The sequence below is a fragment of the Canis lupus genome, chromosome 5 (assembly GCF_003254725.2).
Source record: "Canis lupus dingo isolate Sandy chromosome 5, ASM325472v2, whole genome shotgun sequence".
Classification (NCBI taxonomy): Eukaryota; Metazoa; Chordata; class Mammalia; order Carnivora; family Canidae; genus Canis; species Canis lupus.
Window position 1 is genome coordinate 76,328,257 of NC_064247.1, and position 14,069 is coordinate 76,342,325.

The following is a 14,069-nucleotide window of genomic DNA, read 5'->3' on the forward strand; positions in this document are numbered from 1 at the left end:
CATAATTTATAGTGGAGAAACCTGGCAGAATTAATATCAGCAGGAAAGGGGCAAGTAGACATCATGTGCCTCCTGATTTAATGCATTGAGAACACAATCTCCTTTCTGTGATATTCCTGTCAAAAATGCATAGCCTGAGTCTAATCATGAGGAAACATCAGACAAACCCAAGTTGAAGTACATTCTACAGAATAACTGGCCTGTGCTCATCTATCATGAAAGGAACTGTTCCAGATTAAAGGAGACTAAAGAGATGTGGTGACTAAATACAGTGTGATCCTAGATTGGATCCTGGACAATGCTTTTTTATTTTCTCTAAAGATATTAGAGAGAGAACTGGTGAAATTTGAGTAAGATTTGTAGGTTAAATCATATTAATGTTGGCTTCTTGATTTTGATCATGGTACTTTGTTATACTAAGACCGATGGCTGACTTCTCATCAGATAGGATGGAAGCCAGAAGACAATGAAAAAGCATAAAGTTGTGAGTTGAAAAAAAAAAAAAAAGCCAACATAGGCGTTTTTGTTTTTATTTTTTTACCTAATGAAAACAGTCTTTAAAAAAAGGATGTTCTCAGGTAAAAGCTGAGAGAATTTGTCACCATGGAACTTTCACAAAAGGTATTCTAAAGGGAAATCTTCCAGCAAAAGAAAAGTGATCTTAGATGGAAATAGGGAAATGCATGAAGTAATGAAGAGCACTATAAAGGGTAAATATGAAGCTAAATATAAATAAATTTTGTCTGCATGAAGCAATTGAAAGCAATTAAAATATATATGGACTTAAAATGTCTTATAAGAACAACACAAAAGTTGGGAAGAGGCAAGTGAAGTTAAAGTACTCTAACATCCTAGCCCTATTAGAGAAGTGATCAAAGTAATAGACAATCAAATCAGAAATGCAAATTTTATTCTTTAGGAGCAGCCACTAAAAGAATATTTAAATGTTTTTAGATGAGGGAATGATATTTTTTAAAGGAATCCAAAAGAAGAGAACAAATAGAAAAAGGAAGTAGAAACAAGTAGTAGGATAGATATAAACCCAAATAGATTAGCAATTACACTAAATATAAGTGGACTAATTTTTATGATTAAAAGACTAAGAATGGATCAGAATCTAACAACTATAACCTAACAAAAGACACACACTAAATATTAGGACATCAAAACTTTGAAAGTAAAAATATTAATACAACTTTTATAACTACACTAACATCAGAGCAAGTAGACTTTAAAGCAAGAAACAGTACAAGAGATAAAGATGTACACTTAATGATGTAAAAGGGTCATTCTACCAGAAAGACATAAACCCAGTCATATCAATAATCAAATATAAGTGATTAAATAAGAAAATAAGCCCAACTATATTCTATCCACAAGAAACCCACTTAAAGACAAAAATAGTTTAAAAGAAAAAGGATGGAAATGTGATACTATGCTACTATGATTTATTTATTATTATTATTTTTTTATTTATGATAGTTACACAGAGAGAGAGAGAGGCAGAGACACAGGCAGAGGGAGAAGCAGGCTCCATGCACCGGGAGCCTGATGTGGGATTCGATCCCAGGTCTCCAGGATCGCGCCCTGGGCCAAAGGCGCCAAACCGCTGCACTACCCAGGGATCCCTGCTACTATGACTTAAAAACAAAAGCTGGGGCAGCCCAGGTGGCTCAGCGGTTTAGCCCAGGGCATGATCCAGGGGATTGGGACCCGGGATCGAGTCCCACATCGGGCTCCCTGCATGGAGCCTGCTTCTCCCTCTGCCTGTGTCTCTGCCTCTCTCTCTCTCTATGTCTCTCATGAATAAATAAATGAAATCTTTAAAATAAATGAATAAAAATAAAGCTGAAGGGGCATTATCAAAATCATAAAGTTGATTTCGGGGCAAAGAATATTATGGATGGTAAAAATTTTCTTTCATAATGTTAAAGAGCTTAATTCATTAAGAGAATTTAATGGTCTTAAACATTTATGCACATAATGGAGTTTCAAAATGAAAGAAGCAAAAGTAATAGAACTGCACAGAAAGACAAATCCACAATTACAGCCAGAGATTTCATCACCCATCTTTTAATATTTGATAGAACAGGTACACAGAAAATCACAGGACAAAGATGACTTGAATAATACCATGAATTTTTTTTTACCATCAACCAATTTACTAAACGCTATTTATAGAACAATCCACCCAACAACTACCAAATACATTTATGTTTCAAATGCCGATGGAACTTTTATCAACATAGATTACATTCTGAGCCATAAGATGTCTTAATACATTTAAAAGGATTCAAGCCACACAAATAATATTATTTGACCACAATGGAATTAAATTAGAAATCAGTAACAGAAAGATACTTGAAAAGTTCCCAGATGTTTGGAAAGTAGCATACTTCTAAATAAGCCATGAGTCAAAGAATAAATCTGGAAGTAAATCAAGTATTTTGAAGTGAATGAAAATGACAATGTAACATATAAAAAATGTGTGGAGTACTGCTGATACAATAACTGGAAACAGACATGGTGATCTTATTCAGGTGATAAAAATGCTCTAAAACTCGATGGTACGCTTAAAATGCATGAACTGTATGACATGTATACTTCACAGAAGTTGTTTCTAAAAACACATAAGGACTGGAAAGGAAGAAATAAATTTTTATTTTTATATTTGCAGAAACCTAATGGTACACATAATAAATTTTTAAGTGTAGAAACTACTAGAATTAATAAATGAGTCAGCAAGGTCACCTGATACAAGGTAAATATAGAAAAATCATATTTCTACATTAGCTACAAATAGACAATGAAATTAACAAAATAATATCTATGATAACATCAAAAATATAAGATACCTAGAAATAAATCTAATGAAAGTAAGCAAGTCCTCTGAAATCTATACAACGTTAATGAAAGAAATTGTGAAAATGTTAAGTGGGGGGATATGTGCATGCTTTGGATCATTCAGTGTTATAGAGGTGTTGGTTCTTCCCAAGCTGGTACAGAGTGTCAAAACAGTTCCAATCAAGCCTCAGCATGTCTTTTTGTGGAAAATGGATAAGCTGATTCTAAAATTTTTATGGAAATATAAAGTTCCTAGAATATCTGGGGCAGTCTTAAAGAACAGCAAAGCTGAGGACTTATACTACCAGGAACCAAAACATTAAAGGACTGATGCAATGTGAACAGCGTGGTATTGGTGCAAGAATAGACAAGGGGTCAGTGGAACACGGGACAGAATCCAAAACATGTATACAGTTTTATGACAAAAGGATACTACAAGGCTACAAAGAAAGGACAGTCCTTTCCATCAATGGTGCTAGGTCAACTGGAGAGGCACAAGAAGTGAATTCTAACCTCTTTTTTTTTTTAAGATTTTATTTATTTATTTATGAGAAACACACACACACACAGAGAGAGAGAGAGAGGCAGAGACAGAGGCAGAGGGAGAAGCAGGCTCCATGCAGGGAGCCCGATGTGGGACTGGATCCCGGGACTCCAGGATCATGCCCAGGGCTGAAGGCAGACACTTAACTGCTGAGCCACCCAGGCGTCCCTCTAAACTCTATTCCTAGTAGATTTTACTTAGTAAGGGATCCCTGGGTGGCGCAGCGGTTTGGCGCCTGCCTTTGGCCCAGGGCGCGATCCTGGAGACCTAGGATTGAATCCCACGTTGGGCTCCCGGTGCATGGAGCCTGCTTCTCCCTCTGCCTGTTTCTCTGCATCTCTGTGTGTGTGTGTGTGTGTGTGTGTGTGTGTGTGTGACTATCATAAATAAATAAAAATTTTTAAAAAAAGGTTTTACTTAGTAAAATCTTCGTAGAATCTGGGATGTAAAACAATTAAGCTTAGAAGAAAACATAAAAAAAAAAGAAGAAAACATAGAAGACTATCAGCAAAAATCTTTTTTTTATCAGCAAAAAAATCTTAAAAAGAAATCTTAGTGGGCAAAGATTTCTTAAATACAACACCAAAAAAAAAAAAAAAGTCAGTTATAATGGAAAAACTTTATTTGAATAACATTCAAATTGGCAGCCTCTGTTTATCAGAAGATACCATTAACAACAGTGAAAAGATCCATGGAGTGGAAGATACTCACAATACTTATAACCAAGAGAGGGGTTCTATTCGGATCATATAAAGACCACCTACAAATCATTAACAAGAAGTCAAACAAACCAATAGAAAAACAAAAATCTGAACTGGCCCTTCACAGAACAGGATATCTTAAAGGTCAATACACGTGAAAACACGCTCAATCCCATTTTTCATCAAGGAAACAGAAATTAAGACTACAATGAGAGCAGGTGCACACACACCTGAATGGCTAAAATGAAAAAGACAGGTAATATTTAGTTTTGGCAAAGATGGGGAGCAATGGGAATCCTCTGACATAGGTATGTGTGTTTTGGTTCGTATTCCAAAAATCTGAAGGAAACTTTAAGGCTAGTAATAGTAGTAGTGTGTGGGTTTGGGATCATGGGAAGTCTTACACCTTTTACTATTCCTACCCCTATTTAATTGTATTTTTCATGCTTTACTATTACAATCAGAAATAAGATTTCACATTCAGAAAAGAACAAGCCTCTCTCTCTCACCACAGTCAAACACCATGACCCAGCACATAGTAGTATATCCTCGCCTTCATCTCTCCTGACCTTTCTTTTTTTTTTTTAAGATTATTTATTTATTCATAGAGACAGAGAGAGAGGCAGAGGGAGAAGCAGGCTCCATGCAGGGAGCCCGACGCGGGACTCGATCCGGGGTCTCCAGGATCACGCCCCAGGCTGTAGGCAGTGCTAAACCGCTGCGCCACCGGGGGTGCCCTCTCCTGACCTTTCTGCAGCCCCAGCCTTGGCCACTCCTGTGTCAAAGCCTGGTCTGCCCCCACTACCCTCGGCTGCCCCCCTTCTCCTCCCCTCCCTCCTGCCCCATCAGCCCTTCCAGTGCCTCCACCTTAGTCCCTGCCGTCTCCCCCTCGCCCTCTCCCCGTATCCTGTGCAAGCCCTCCTGGAGAAGCTCTTCCCTGAGGACTCCTCAGTTTCTCCCTGTTCTCATTTCCACACAGAGTGAGGGAGATTCCCCGCCCTCTCCATTCCCCATCCCAGGAGCTTCACCAGCCTGTACACAAGCCTCCCTCTCCAGGCCCTGCTGATCCTGTCACCCAGCTGTCCTCCCTTCCAACAAAGCCTCTCAAGTCCTGTCACCTCTTCCTCCTGGACGGCCCCCAGCCTCCCTCTGCTCCTGCTGATGCCTCCTTCTGCCTGCCTCCCACATCTGTCCTCCCCCCTCCCCTCCACCACTTCCTCCAGACCCATGGAGGCCCCCTGGCCGGCTCCCCTTCTGCTAGCTGTGTGACTGTGGACACCTTATGAAAGCCTCAGCGTGACTGTAAAGTGAGGGCTGTAGAACCCACCTCATAAATGGTCATAAGGATTCAATGATAGAAAGTTCAGCGTAGAGCAACTGCTCAATCAATGTCACAACTGCTATTATTGCTGCTCAGCTCCATGGGACAGCATGGCACAAGTGATCTGCTCCCCCTCTTCCCAGGCAGAGGTACCACCCGTTCTATCCCCCATCTGCTCTTCGCAAGGCCCTCCGTCCTCCAGGCCCAGACCCTTCATCCCTGCTCTGGGCACCCTGTTGTCACCCAGGCCTAGATTCACCATGGGGGTGGGGGTGAAGGGTCCACGGGGCTGTGCACCAGCCGCTCTCCAGCCCACAGCCTACCCTTTCTAGGCTCCTAAACCAGAATCTGTCTGTTGGGCAGCCCTCTGCCCCTATTAAAAAGGAGAGAGAGGCCTAATTAGGATCTGGAACAGGGAGAAGGGATGACCTCACCCTGTCACTTGAGACAGAGAGCAGTGGCCAGACACACAGGGCCCAGCCACGCCAGGATGCCCTGGCTCCCTGGGTTGGGTTGGGTTGGGTTGGGTTGCCATCTCCGTTACAGCCCTGGGACTGAACAGAGCATGCAGCGCTTCAAAAAGCCGAGCCCTCCTTGGGGCCTCAGAACTGGGGGCTTGGTGTCTGCTTCCTCCCCAGGTGTGGAGGGTTGGGGCAGACACAGGTGCAGTGCAATTGCCAGCCAACCCCAATATCCGGGTCTCGGGTCTCTCGGAAAGCCCCTGGAGGGGTGGGGGTGGGGCGTCTTAGTGCTGGGAAGAAGCACAGAGGACTACTTGGTTTGCAAGAAACAGAAACCCAAGTGCAACTAGTTTAAGGAAGGGAGGTGGATTATCAGCCCCTAAAACAAGTCCTGGAGAGGGCCCAACTTTAGGTACGGCTGGCTCTGCAGGCCTGAACTGGATGTCAGAAACACATCCCTTTCCTTCTCCCTGTTCTGCAACCATCTTTTGGGTTGGTTCTCAGGCAGGCTTTCCCCATGTGGTGGAGAGATGTCCACCAAGGCTCCCGTCGGCCAGCATAGCCACCCCAGCAAAAGGAAAAGTCTCCTTCCTGCTGCTTAGAGCACAGGTCCAAGGCTCTTGTTGGTTGACCTAGCCTGGCTCCTGCATTTGCCCAGGCTAATCCCTGGTGATCAGTGGGCTGGCCAGACCCTCTGCAAGCGGGGCGAAGGGGATGGTGGCAATTTCAGCTGATCTTTGAGGACTTCAAGTCATAACATGGTGGTTCCCAGGGGAGAGCTGGATACAATTACCAGGGGGTCCTGGGCAGGCATCTACCTGTCCAAAGGGACCCAACTAACACAAGAAGGAAGGGACCACTCTTGCTTGAGAGAGGCCCCTCCGCAGGTCCCTTCCTGCTTCTCAGTTGGGCAGCCAGGTCCTGACACCTGCCCACCAAGCTTCCACCTCACTGCTTTCTAAAGGGCGCCTCTGCTTCCTGACCTGTCCCAAGAAGTGGAAAGCAGCTTCTCCTGCAGCTCAGGGAGAAAAACCCTGATGTCCTGCTCATCAGAGCCCTGAGACACGCTCCTCTCCCAGAGACCAAGACCCCATGGCTCTCTGATAACATCAAGATAATAATAACAATAAATAGTTGGCCACCTCCTCATCTTCCCTTCGGGTTGGGTTGTTGGGTGGACTTAGTACCAGTGTTGTTAAGCACTTAGCACACACAGTGCCTGACACGTTGGAAACACCTGGTGAATGAGGTAGGTTGTGTTTCCCAAGATGACCGCCATGATTCTTCTCACCCCAAGCACCCTTCCTTTTTCCACCTTAGTATTCATTTTGTAAGTTGAGATGTGATTGACACCCAGTAAACACCACCCATCTAAAGTGTACAACTTGGCAAATTTTGACATGTATACGCCTGTAAAACCAGCACCACTATCAAGATATTGTATCCATCAAGCTACAAGTTTGCTCGTGTTCCTCTGTCATCCCTCCCTCCACCCCATGCCTAGCATCTCCAGGCAACCTTTGATGTGCTTTCTGTCATCACAGGTTAAGTTTGCATTTTCTAGGCTTTTATACTCTACATGCACTTGAAAAAAAAAAAAACAAGATTTTACCTATTTATTTGAGAGAGAGAGAGAGAAAGCACAAGTAGGGGGAGGAGCAGAGGGAGAGGGAGAAGCAGACTCCCCACTGAGCAGACAGCCTGACATGGGGCTCAATCCCAGGACTCTGGGATCACAATCTGAGCCGAAGGCGGATGCTTAACCGACTGAGCCACCCAGGTGCCCTGTAGGTGCACCTTTTTTTGTCTGGCTTCTTTCACTCAGCCTGAGAGCTTGGAGAGCTGCCCACATTGTTGCATGTATCAACAGTTAATTTTTATTGCTGAATTGTGTTTCACTGTGTACCATAAATTACTTATCTGTTCACCTGTTGATGGACATTTCTGGCTAGGGCAGATAAAGCTGCTATGAACACGCGTTGTCTTCCTTTCTCTGGGATGCTTACCTCGGAGCTGCATGGCTGGGTCATATGGCAAGCGGACGTTTCACTTCTGGAGAAACTGCCCAGCCCGTTTCCAAAACAGAGGAGAGCATCCTTGACAACACTGGGTACGGTCAGTCTTTTTTGTTTAGACGTCCTAGGAGGGGCGTAGCGCTATCTCACTGTGGTTTTAATTTGCACGTCTCATGGCCGATGAAGGGCTGCGCCGCGGTGCTGGGAGGAAGCCAGGCAGCAGCGGGCAGAGCTCACGTGTAGGGGTTCAGCCGACGACCAGCCTCCACTGCTGGACAGGTAAAGCAGCCCCAGGGGATGCCAGCCCCCAGTCTTCAGGCCAGCTCCACCCGTGCCACGTAGAGCCCTGACCCCATCAAGCCCTGCCCAAATGACAGATTCATTTGTCATTCATTTGTATCTGCCCAAAACAGACGGTGCGGGTTTTAAATCACTGTTGGGGAAAAAAAAAAAAATCAATCAATCAATCAATCACTGTTGGGGAGGGGGGTGCCGGGGTAGGTAGTAGAACAGTGAGCCTGGTGGCTGTGATGCTGTGAGTACTAGTGACCTAGTCCTCCTCATCCACCTGTGGTTTATATTCGTCTTCTCGATAAACCCGCAGCCCCTGCAAGACAGACAGCAACTCTTCGTTTCTGGGATCCCAGCCCCAGAGCCTTGCTCCTGACTTTCATTTCTTATCCCTTGAGGTCTTCTCCTTCCACCCCTCACCTTCTCTTAGCCACCTCCCAGGGGACCCGGGCAGAGCTGTAGCAGAGCTTAGGCTCTTCTGGTGGGCTGCCTGGATTTGGATCCTGTCTCTGCTATTTCTTTTCTAAGCTGTTAAGAACTTAACCAAATTCTTTAACCTCTCTGAGCCCAAATTTATCTTCTACAAAATGGGAACAGCAGCACCTACCTCAGAGGGTAGTTGAATCTAAAATGATCCACGTAAAGAACTTAGCCAAGTCAGCCTGGTGCCTGCTACTGTTGTTTCACTGCTGTTTTCTTTTCTTTTTTTAAGATTTTATTTATTCATGAGAGACACAGAGAGAGAGAGAGAGAGACAGAGACAGAGACACACACAGGCAGAGGAAGAAGCAAGCTCCAGGCAGTGAGCCCAACGTGGGACTTGATCCAGGGACTCCAGGGGTTGAAGGCTGGGCTGAAGGCAGGCGCCAACCACTGAGCCACCCAGGGATCCCTTGCTGCTGTTTTCTGATGACTCTGGATATAGAAGCGTCCTCCCTTGGGACGCCTGGGTGGCTCAGCAGTTGAGCGTCTACCTTCAGCTCAGGGTGTGATCCTGGGGTTCTGGGATTGAGTCCCACATCGGGCTCCCTGCATGGAGCCTGCTTATGTCTCTGCCTTTCTCTGTGTCTCTCATGAATAAAAACAAACAAACAAACAAACAAAACCCACCCTTCCTCATTGCCTCTTAGGGAGCTTGTCTGCCCAGCTCCCAGGGGAAAGGCATCAGGTATGTGGGTAGGAGGAGTTAATATCGATTGTTCTAGGCGATTTACAAACATGAAATCATTTGGATTTTTAAAATCTGAATTCTTTCCTTATAGGTCATGTATTGCCAGGCAAAATGCTCTGCCCCTCTGAGCCTGCTTCCTACCCTCCAAGCTGGGGTAACACCGTCTCTCAAACAGGTGAATGTAGGGATATTATAAGGCACCATCCTGACTGGAAGTGAGTCCCTAATACATTATAGCTATTAATACTAGTAACATTTATCCTGTGACACAGCAGGTAACAAATTAATTACTATGGAAGGAAAACAAGTTAAGGGATGACTTTTGAATGTCTATTTTTGGGGGCATTTAAAAAATTTCTGCATTATCTATATTGTTTTAAAATTAAATATCAATTTTAATAAATTTTAAAAATTAATAGATTCACATTAATAAAAATTTAAGTGTGCTATACTGTGTATCACATAAATATTTTTATCCCAATTTATAGGTGAAGAAACTGAGTAACAAATAACTTACCCAGGTTCAAGTAGCCAGCCAAAGCCATGTGCTTGCTTCGGCAGCACATATACCAAAGCCAGAACAGGATTAGAACCCACATCTGCCTGATTCCAGAACCCTTGGCCTTTCCTTGCACTTACTGTCTCGATTCTGGGTAAGTAGCACTTTGGTGCTCAGGCAGCATAATGGATGGGAGTAGCTTCCTAGGGAGAAGCTGGCCCATGCCTGATCCTCCTTAGACCTCTGAAGATGAGGCATCTCCTCTAGAAATCTTCCAGCTGGCAATCCTGGCCTCCTTGCCTTCCCACGGTTGCTCCTTGGAGTCCCCGTCCCTTGGACAGCAGCCATGTCTAGGAAGAAGGGATGTTTCAGAGGTGCCCACAACTGCTTGCCACACCTCTCCCAGGTCCCATGACTCATGGTCTCCCACAAGCGGCAGTCCCATCCCCAGAACCCAAGTGGACGCACCCATGGAGTTGAGGGAGTTAGGGAGGGCTTTAGAACCTCCATAATCACCATCAACTCCCTCCCCTTGAAATAATGAAGCAGCGTCAGGGAAAGTCCTCCAATCCCTACTTCCTGACACTCTTCATTCTTTTCTGGCAGACATCCCACATGTGACCAGTGGCCTCTGGTCAGAGCTCAGTTTCCTGACCATGGCTACGCCACAGCCTTCTTCCTGTTGGCCCTACAGGAATTCAACCCAAGTATTCCAGAAACAACTACACTCTAAAAAAAATTACATAGCTGTGGGGCAGGGGTCGGCCTCTGTCACGGGGCTGGGCCCCAACATTTTGCTCTCGGGGAACCTGGATGGGGACGGGCAAAGACACGCCTCAGGTCAGCAGTGGCACAGGCTCTCCTGACTCCAAGTCACCCACTAATGCTCTTCTCCCTGAAGACCCCACCCTTGCCAGGAACTGGAGAACAAACAACAATATAACACATTGTCTCCAGGGCTTATGAATGTCCCTGCCTGAGGGGAAAAGATGGAGCGAAGGGAAAAGCACTAGATTCTTGTCAAAAATGAGGAAAACCAATGGTTATTCCACAAGAAAGTCCTCAAGCTCACAGAGGAAGCCAACAAGCAGAGCCCCATGGGACTCCGGGGAGGACAAAGAGCCAGCTCCAGACTCTGCTGTGCATATGTCAGCGGGTAGAATGAGGCCAGGGAGGATATTATGGGCATATTTTTTAGTCTTTCTGGAAAGTTTAGGTCTAGTCACTTATCTGTGCCTGGTAAGAGACTCAGGAAACAAAGAGTTGCCTTTGGGGTAAATCCCCAGCAGTGCAGTTGCTGGGTCTTAGGGCAGGTCTATTTTAACTCTTTGAGGAACCTCCACACAGTTTTCCAGAGTGGCTGCACCAGTTCACATTCCCACCAACAGTGTAAGAGGGTTCCCTTTTCTCCGCATCCTCTCCAACATTTGTGGTTTCCTGCCTTGTTAATTTTCCCCATTCTCACTGGTGTGAGGTGGGATCTCATTGTGGTTTTGATTTGTATTTCCCTGATGGCCAGTGATGCGGAGCATTTTCTCATGTGCATGTTGGCCATGTCTGTCTTCCTCTGTGAGATTTCTGTTCATGTCTTTTGCCCATTTCATGATTGGATTGTTTGTTTCTTGCGGCCCAATGTTTCTAGCAGCAATGTCCACTATAGCCAAACTGTGGAAGGAGCCTCGGTGTCCATCGAAAGATGAATGGATAAAGAAGATGTGGTCTATGCATACAATGGAATATTCCTCAGCCATTAGAAACGACAAATACCCACCATTTGCTTCAACGTGGATGGAACTGGAGGGTATTATGCTGAGTGAAGTAAGTCAAGCAGAGAAGGACAAACATTATATGGTTTCACTCATACGGGGAATATAAAAAAACAATGAAAGGGATTATAGGGGAAAGGAGAGAAAACGAGTGGAAAGTATCAGAGAGGGTGACCGAACATGAGAGACTCCTAACTCTGGGAAACGAACAAGGGGTGGTGGAAAGGGAGGTGGGCAGGGGGTGGGGGTGACTGGGTGACGGGCACTGAGGGGGGCACTTGATGGGATAAGCACTGGGTGTTATGCTATATGTTGACAAATCGAACTCCAATAAAAAAATACATATAAAAAAATAAAGAAAGAGTTGCCCTAACCCTGACGTAGGAGCTTGATGTAGGGCATCGGGTTGTCTGGTGAGAGCAGGTGTCCTCAAAGGGAAGACAAAACAGCTTTTGCTCAATTATACACCATGGACAGAACTGTCAGAATGCCTCACAGGGCTCACAGGAGCAGCAGTGAAACAGATACAATTACCTTTAAAGGGAAAAGAAGATTCTGACACAGGACTGGTGTTAAATGTGAAACAGGAAGCCCTCAGCCCAGCAGATCTGTTCTAACTGATCCATCTGCAGATAAAACTGGTGGCTTCACGTAAACACCCTGATCGCAGGCGGCCCTTAGAGCTTCAACCCAAACTCCGCAAGGAAGACGAGGGAGAGAAGCAAGATTTTTCATTTTCTAAGTAGACAAATTTTTAAATATTGCATTAACAAATAAAGCACACATGCATTATGACCCCAAAAATTGTATAGAAAAGGAAATGGTACACATAGGTTTCTCATTGCACATAAATTTTACCCTCTATCTATCCCCCCACCAAAAAAAAACAAAAACAAAACACTTTAAATAAACACTAAACTCTAGTTGATGATATGAAAGCTGAAGTGTTTTGGAGGGTGGCCTATCAGCTTCTATAATGGAAGAGAAAGCTCCTCATAAACAGATCTTCCAATGAATAACAATTATACACTTTGATGTTTGTTTTTTAAAGATTTTATTCATTTATATGACACAGAGAAAGAGAGAGAGCACAAGCAGGGGGAGCGGGAGAAGCAGACTCCCCACTGAGCAAGGATTCTGATGTGGACTTGAGCCCAGGTCCCTGGAATCATGACCTGAGCTAAGGGCAGGTGCTTAACCAACTGAGCCACCCAAGCACCCCAACTTTGGACAAAATATAGAACACAATGACCTGAGAGCTCTGGAGATTGAACAAAAGCATGCAGTTTTTAGAGGGGAGTAAAAACTTGGAGCAGCAGCCTGAAGCATCCTGTGCTAACCTTTTACCAGTTAGTAAAACCCACCGAGGTGTGGTACTTCAGAATAACCCGGGCTGCTAGAGAGTAAGAAAGAGCTTGAGTAAGAAAGTAGGAAGTACCTACTTCCAGGGAAAACTCACCCAAATCTCTGGCTGACCCTAGAAACAGGCAGAGGGGGAGTGCAAGTGATTTCAGACTTGCCAGCTCCCGAAGTCCCAGGAGCCAAGACACAGACACTCCCAAGTTTTAGTGAGATGCAATGAGATCAGAACCTGCATATATTGTTGGTGGCAATGTAAAAAAAAACAAAACAAAACAAAAAAGTACACTTTGGAAAAGAGTTTAGCAGGTTTTTAAGTTAAATATAGGGACGCCTAGGTGGTTCAGCAGTTGAGCATCTGCCTTGCTCTCAGGGCCTGATCTGAGGTCCCAGCGTCGAGTCCTGCATCGGGCTCCCTGCGTGGAGCCTGCTTCTCCCTCTGCCTGTGTCTCTGCCTCTTTCGTGTGTCTCTCATGAATAAATAAAATATTTAAAAATGTATATATACTGTCATGAATCCCAGAAATTTTGCTTCTAGTTAACTGCCCAGGAGAGACAGACACACACGTCCATACTTGGCCCCAAGTGAGCGCCGCAGCATTCCTAACAGCCCAAAGCTGGAAAAAACCCACAGGTCCCTTGAATGTTGAACTGATAAACTGTGTGTGGCCATAATATAGAACCAGTCAGCATTAAAAGGGACCTAGCTTCCACCCCCCAACTTTATTGAGCTATAATTGACAGTAATGGAACAAGTTTTTAATTCGTGCTGAAACACAGATGAACTGCAAATGCCTTCAGCAAAACGAGTGAAGTCACACAAAAGGTGGTATATTGTGTGATTTCATTCTTAGGAAATGTCTGCAAAGGTAAATTTCTAGAGGCAGAAAGCAGATCAGGGGTTGTCTGGGGAGAGAGTGGAGCCGGACTAACCATAAAAATTCATGAGAGAAAAAAAAATTCATGAGAGGAAAAAAAAATTAATGAGAGGGCTGCTTGGGTGGCTCAGTGGCTGAGCATCTGCCTTCGGCTCAGGCGTGATCCCTGGGTCCTGGGATTGAGTCCTGCATCAGGATCCTTGTCAGTGGGGACCCTGC

The 14,069-nt window shown here is 44.7% G+C and overlaps 1 long non-coding RNA gene across 2 annotated transcripts; it reads left to right on the forward strand.

The window, feature by feature from the left end:
• Positions 1-6,257: 6,257 nt before the first annotated feature.
• LOC112647598 (uncharacterized) lies at positions 6,258-11,828 on the forward strand. 2 transcript variants are annotated; one of them, XR_003128370.3, is made up of 4 exons: positions 6,258-8,165; positions 9,440-9,523; positions 9,837-10,001; positions 11,490-11,828. It is a non-coding gene; the product is annotated as an uncharacterized LOC112647598 (long non-coding RNA). The 2 variants fall into 2 exon arrangements; XR_003128369.3 differs by having other exon boundaries at positions 6,274-8,165; positions 11,493-11,828.
• The last annotated feature ends 2,241 nt before the right edge of the window (positions 11,829-14,069 follow it).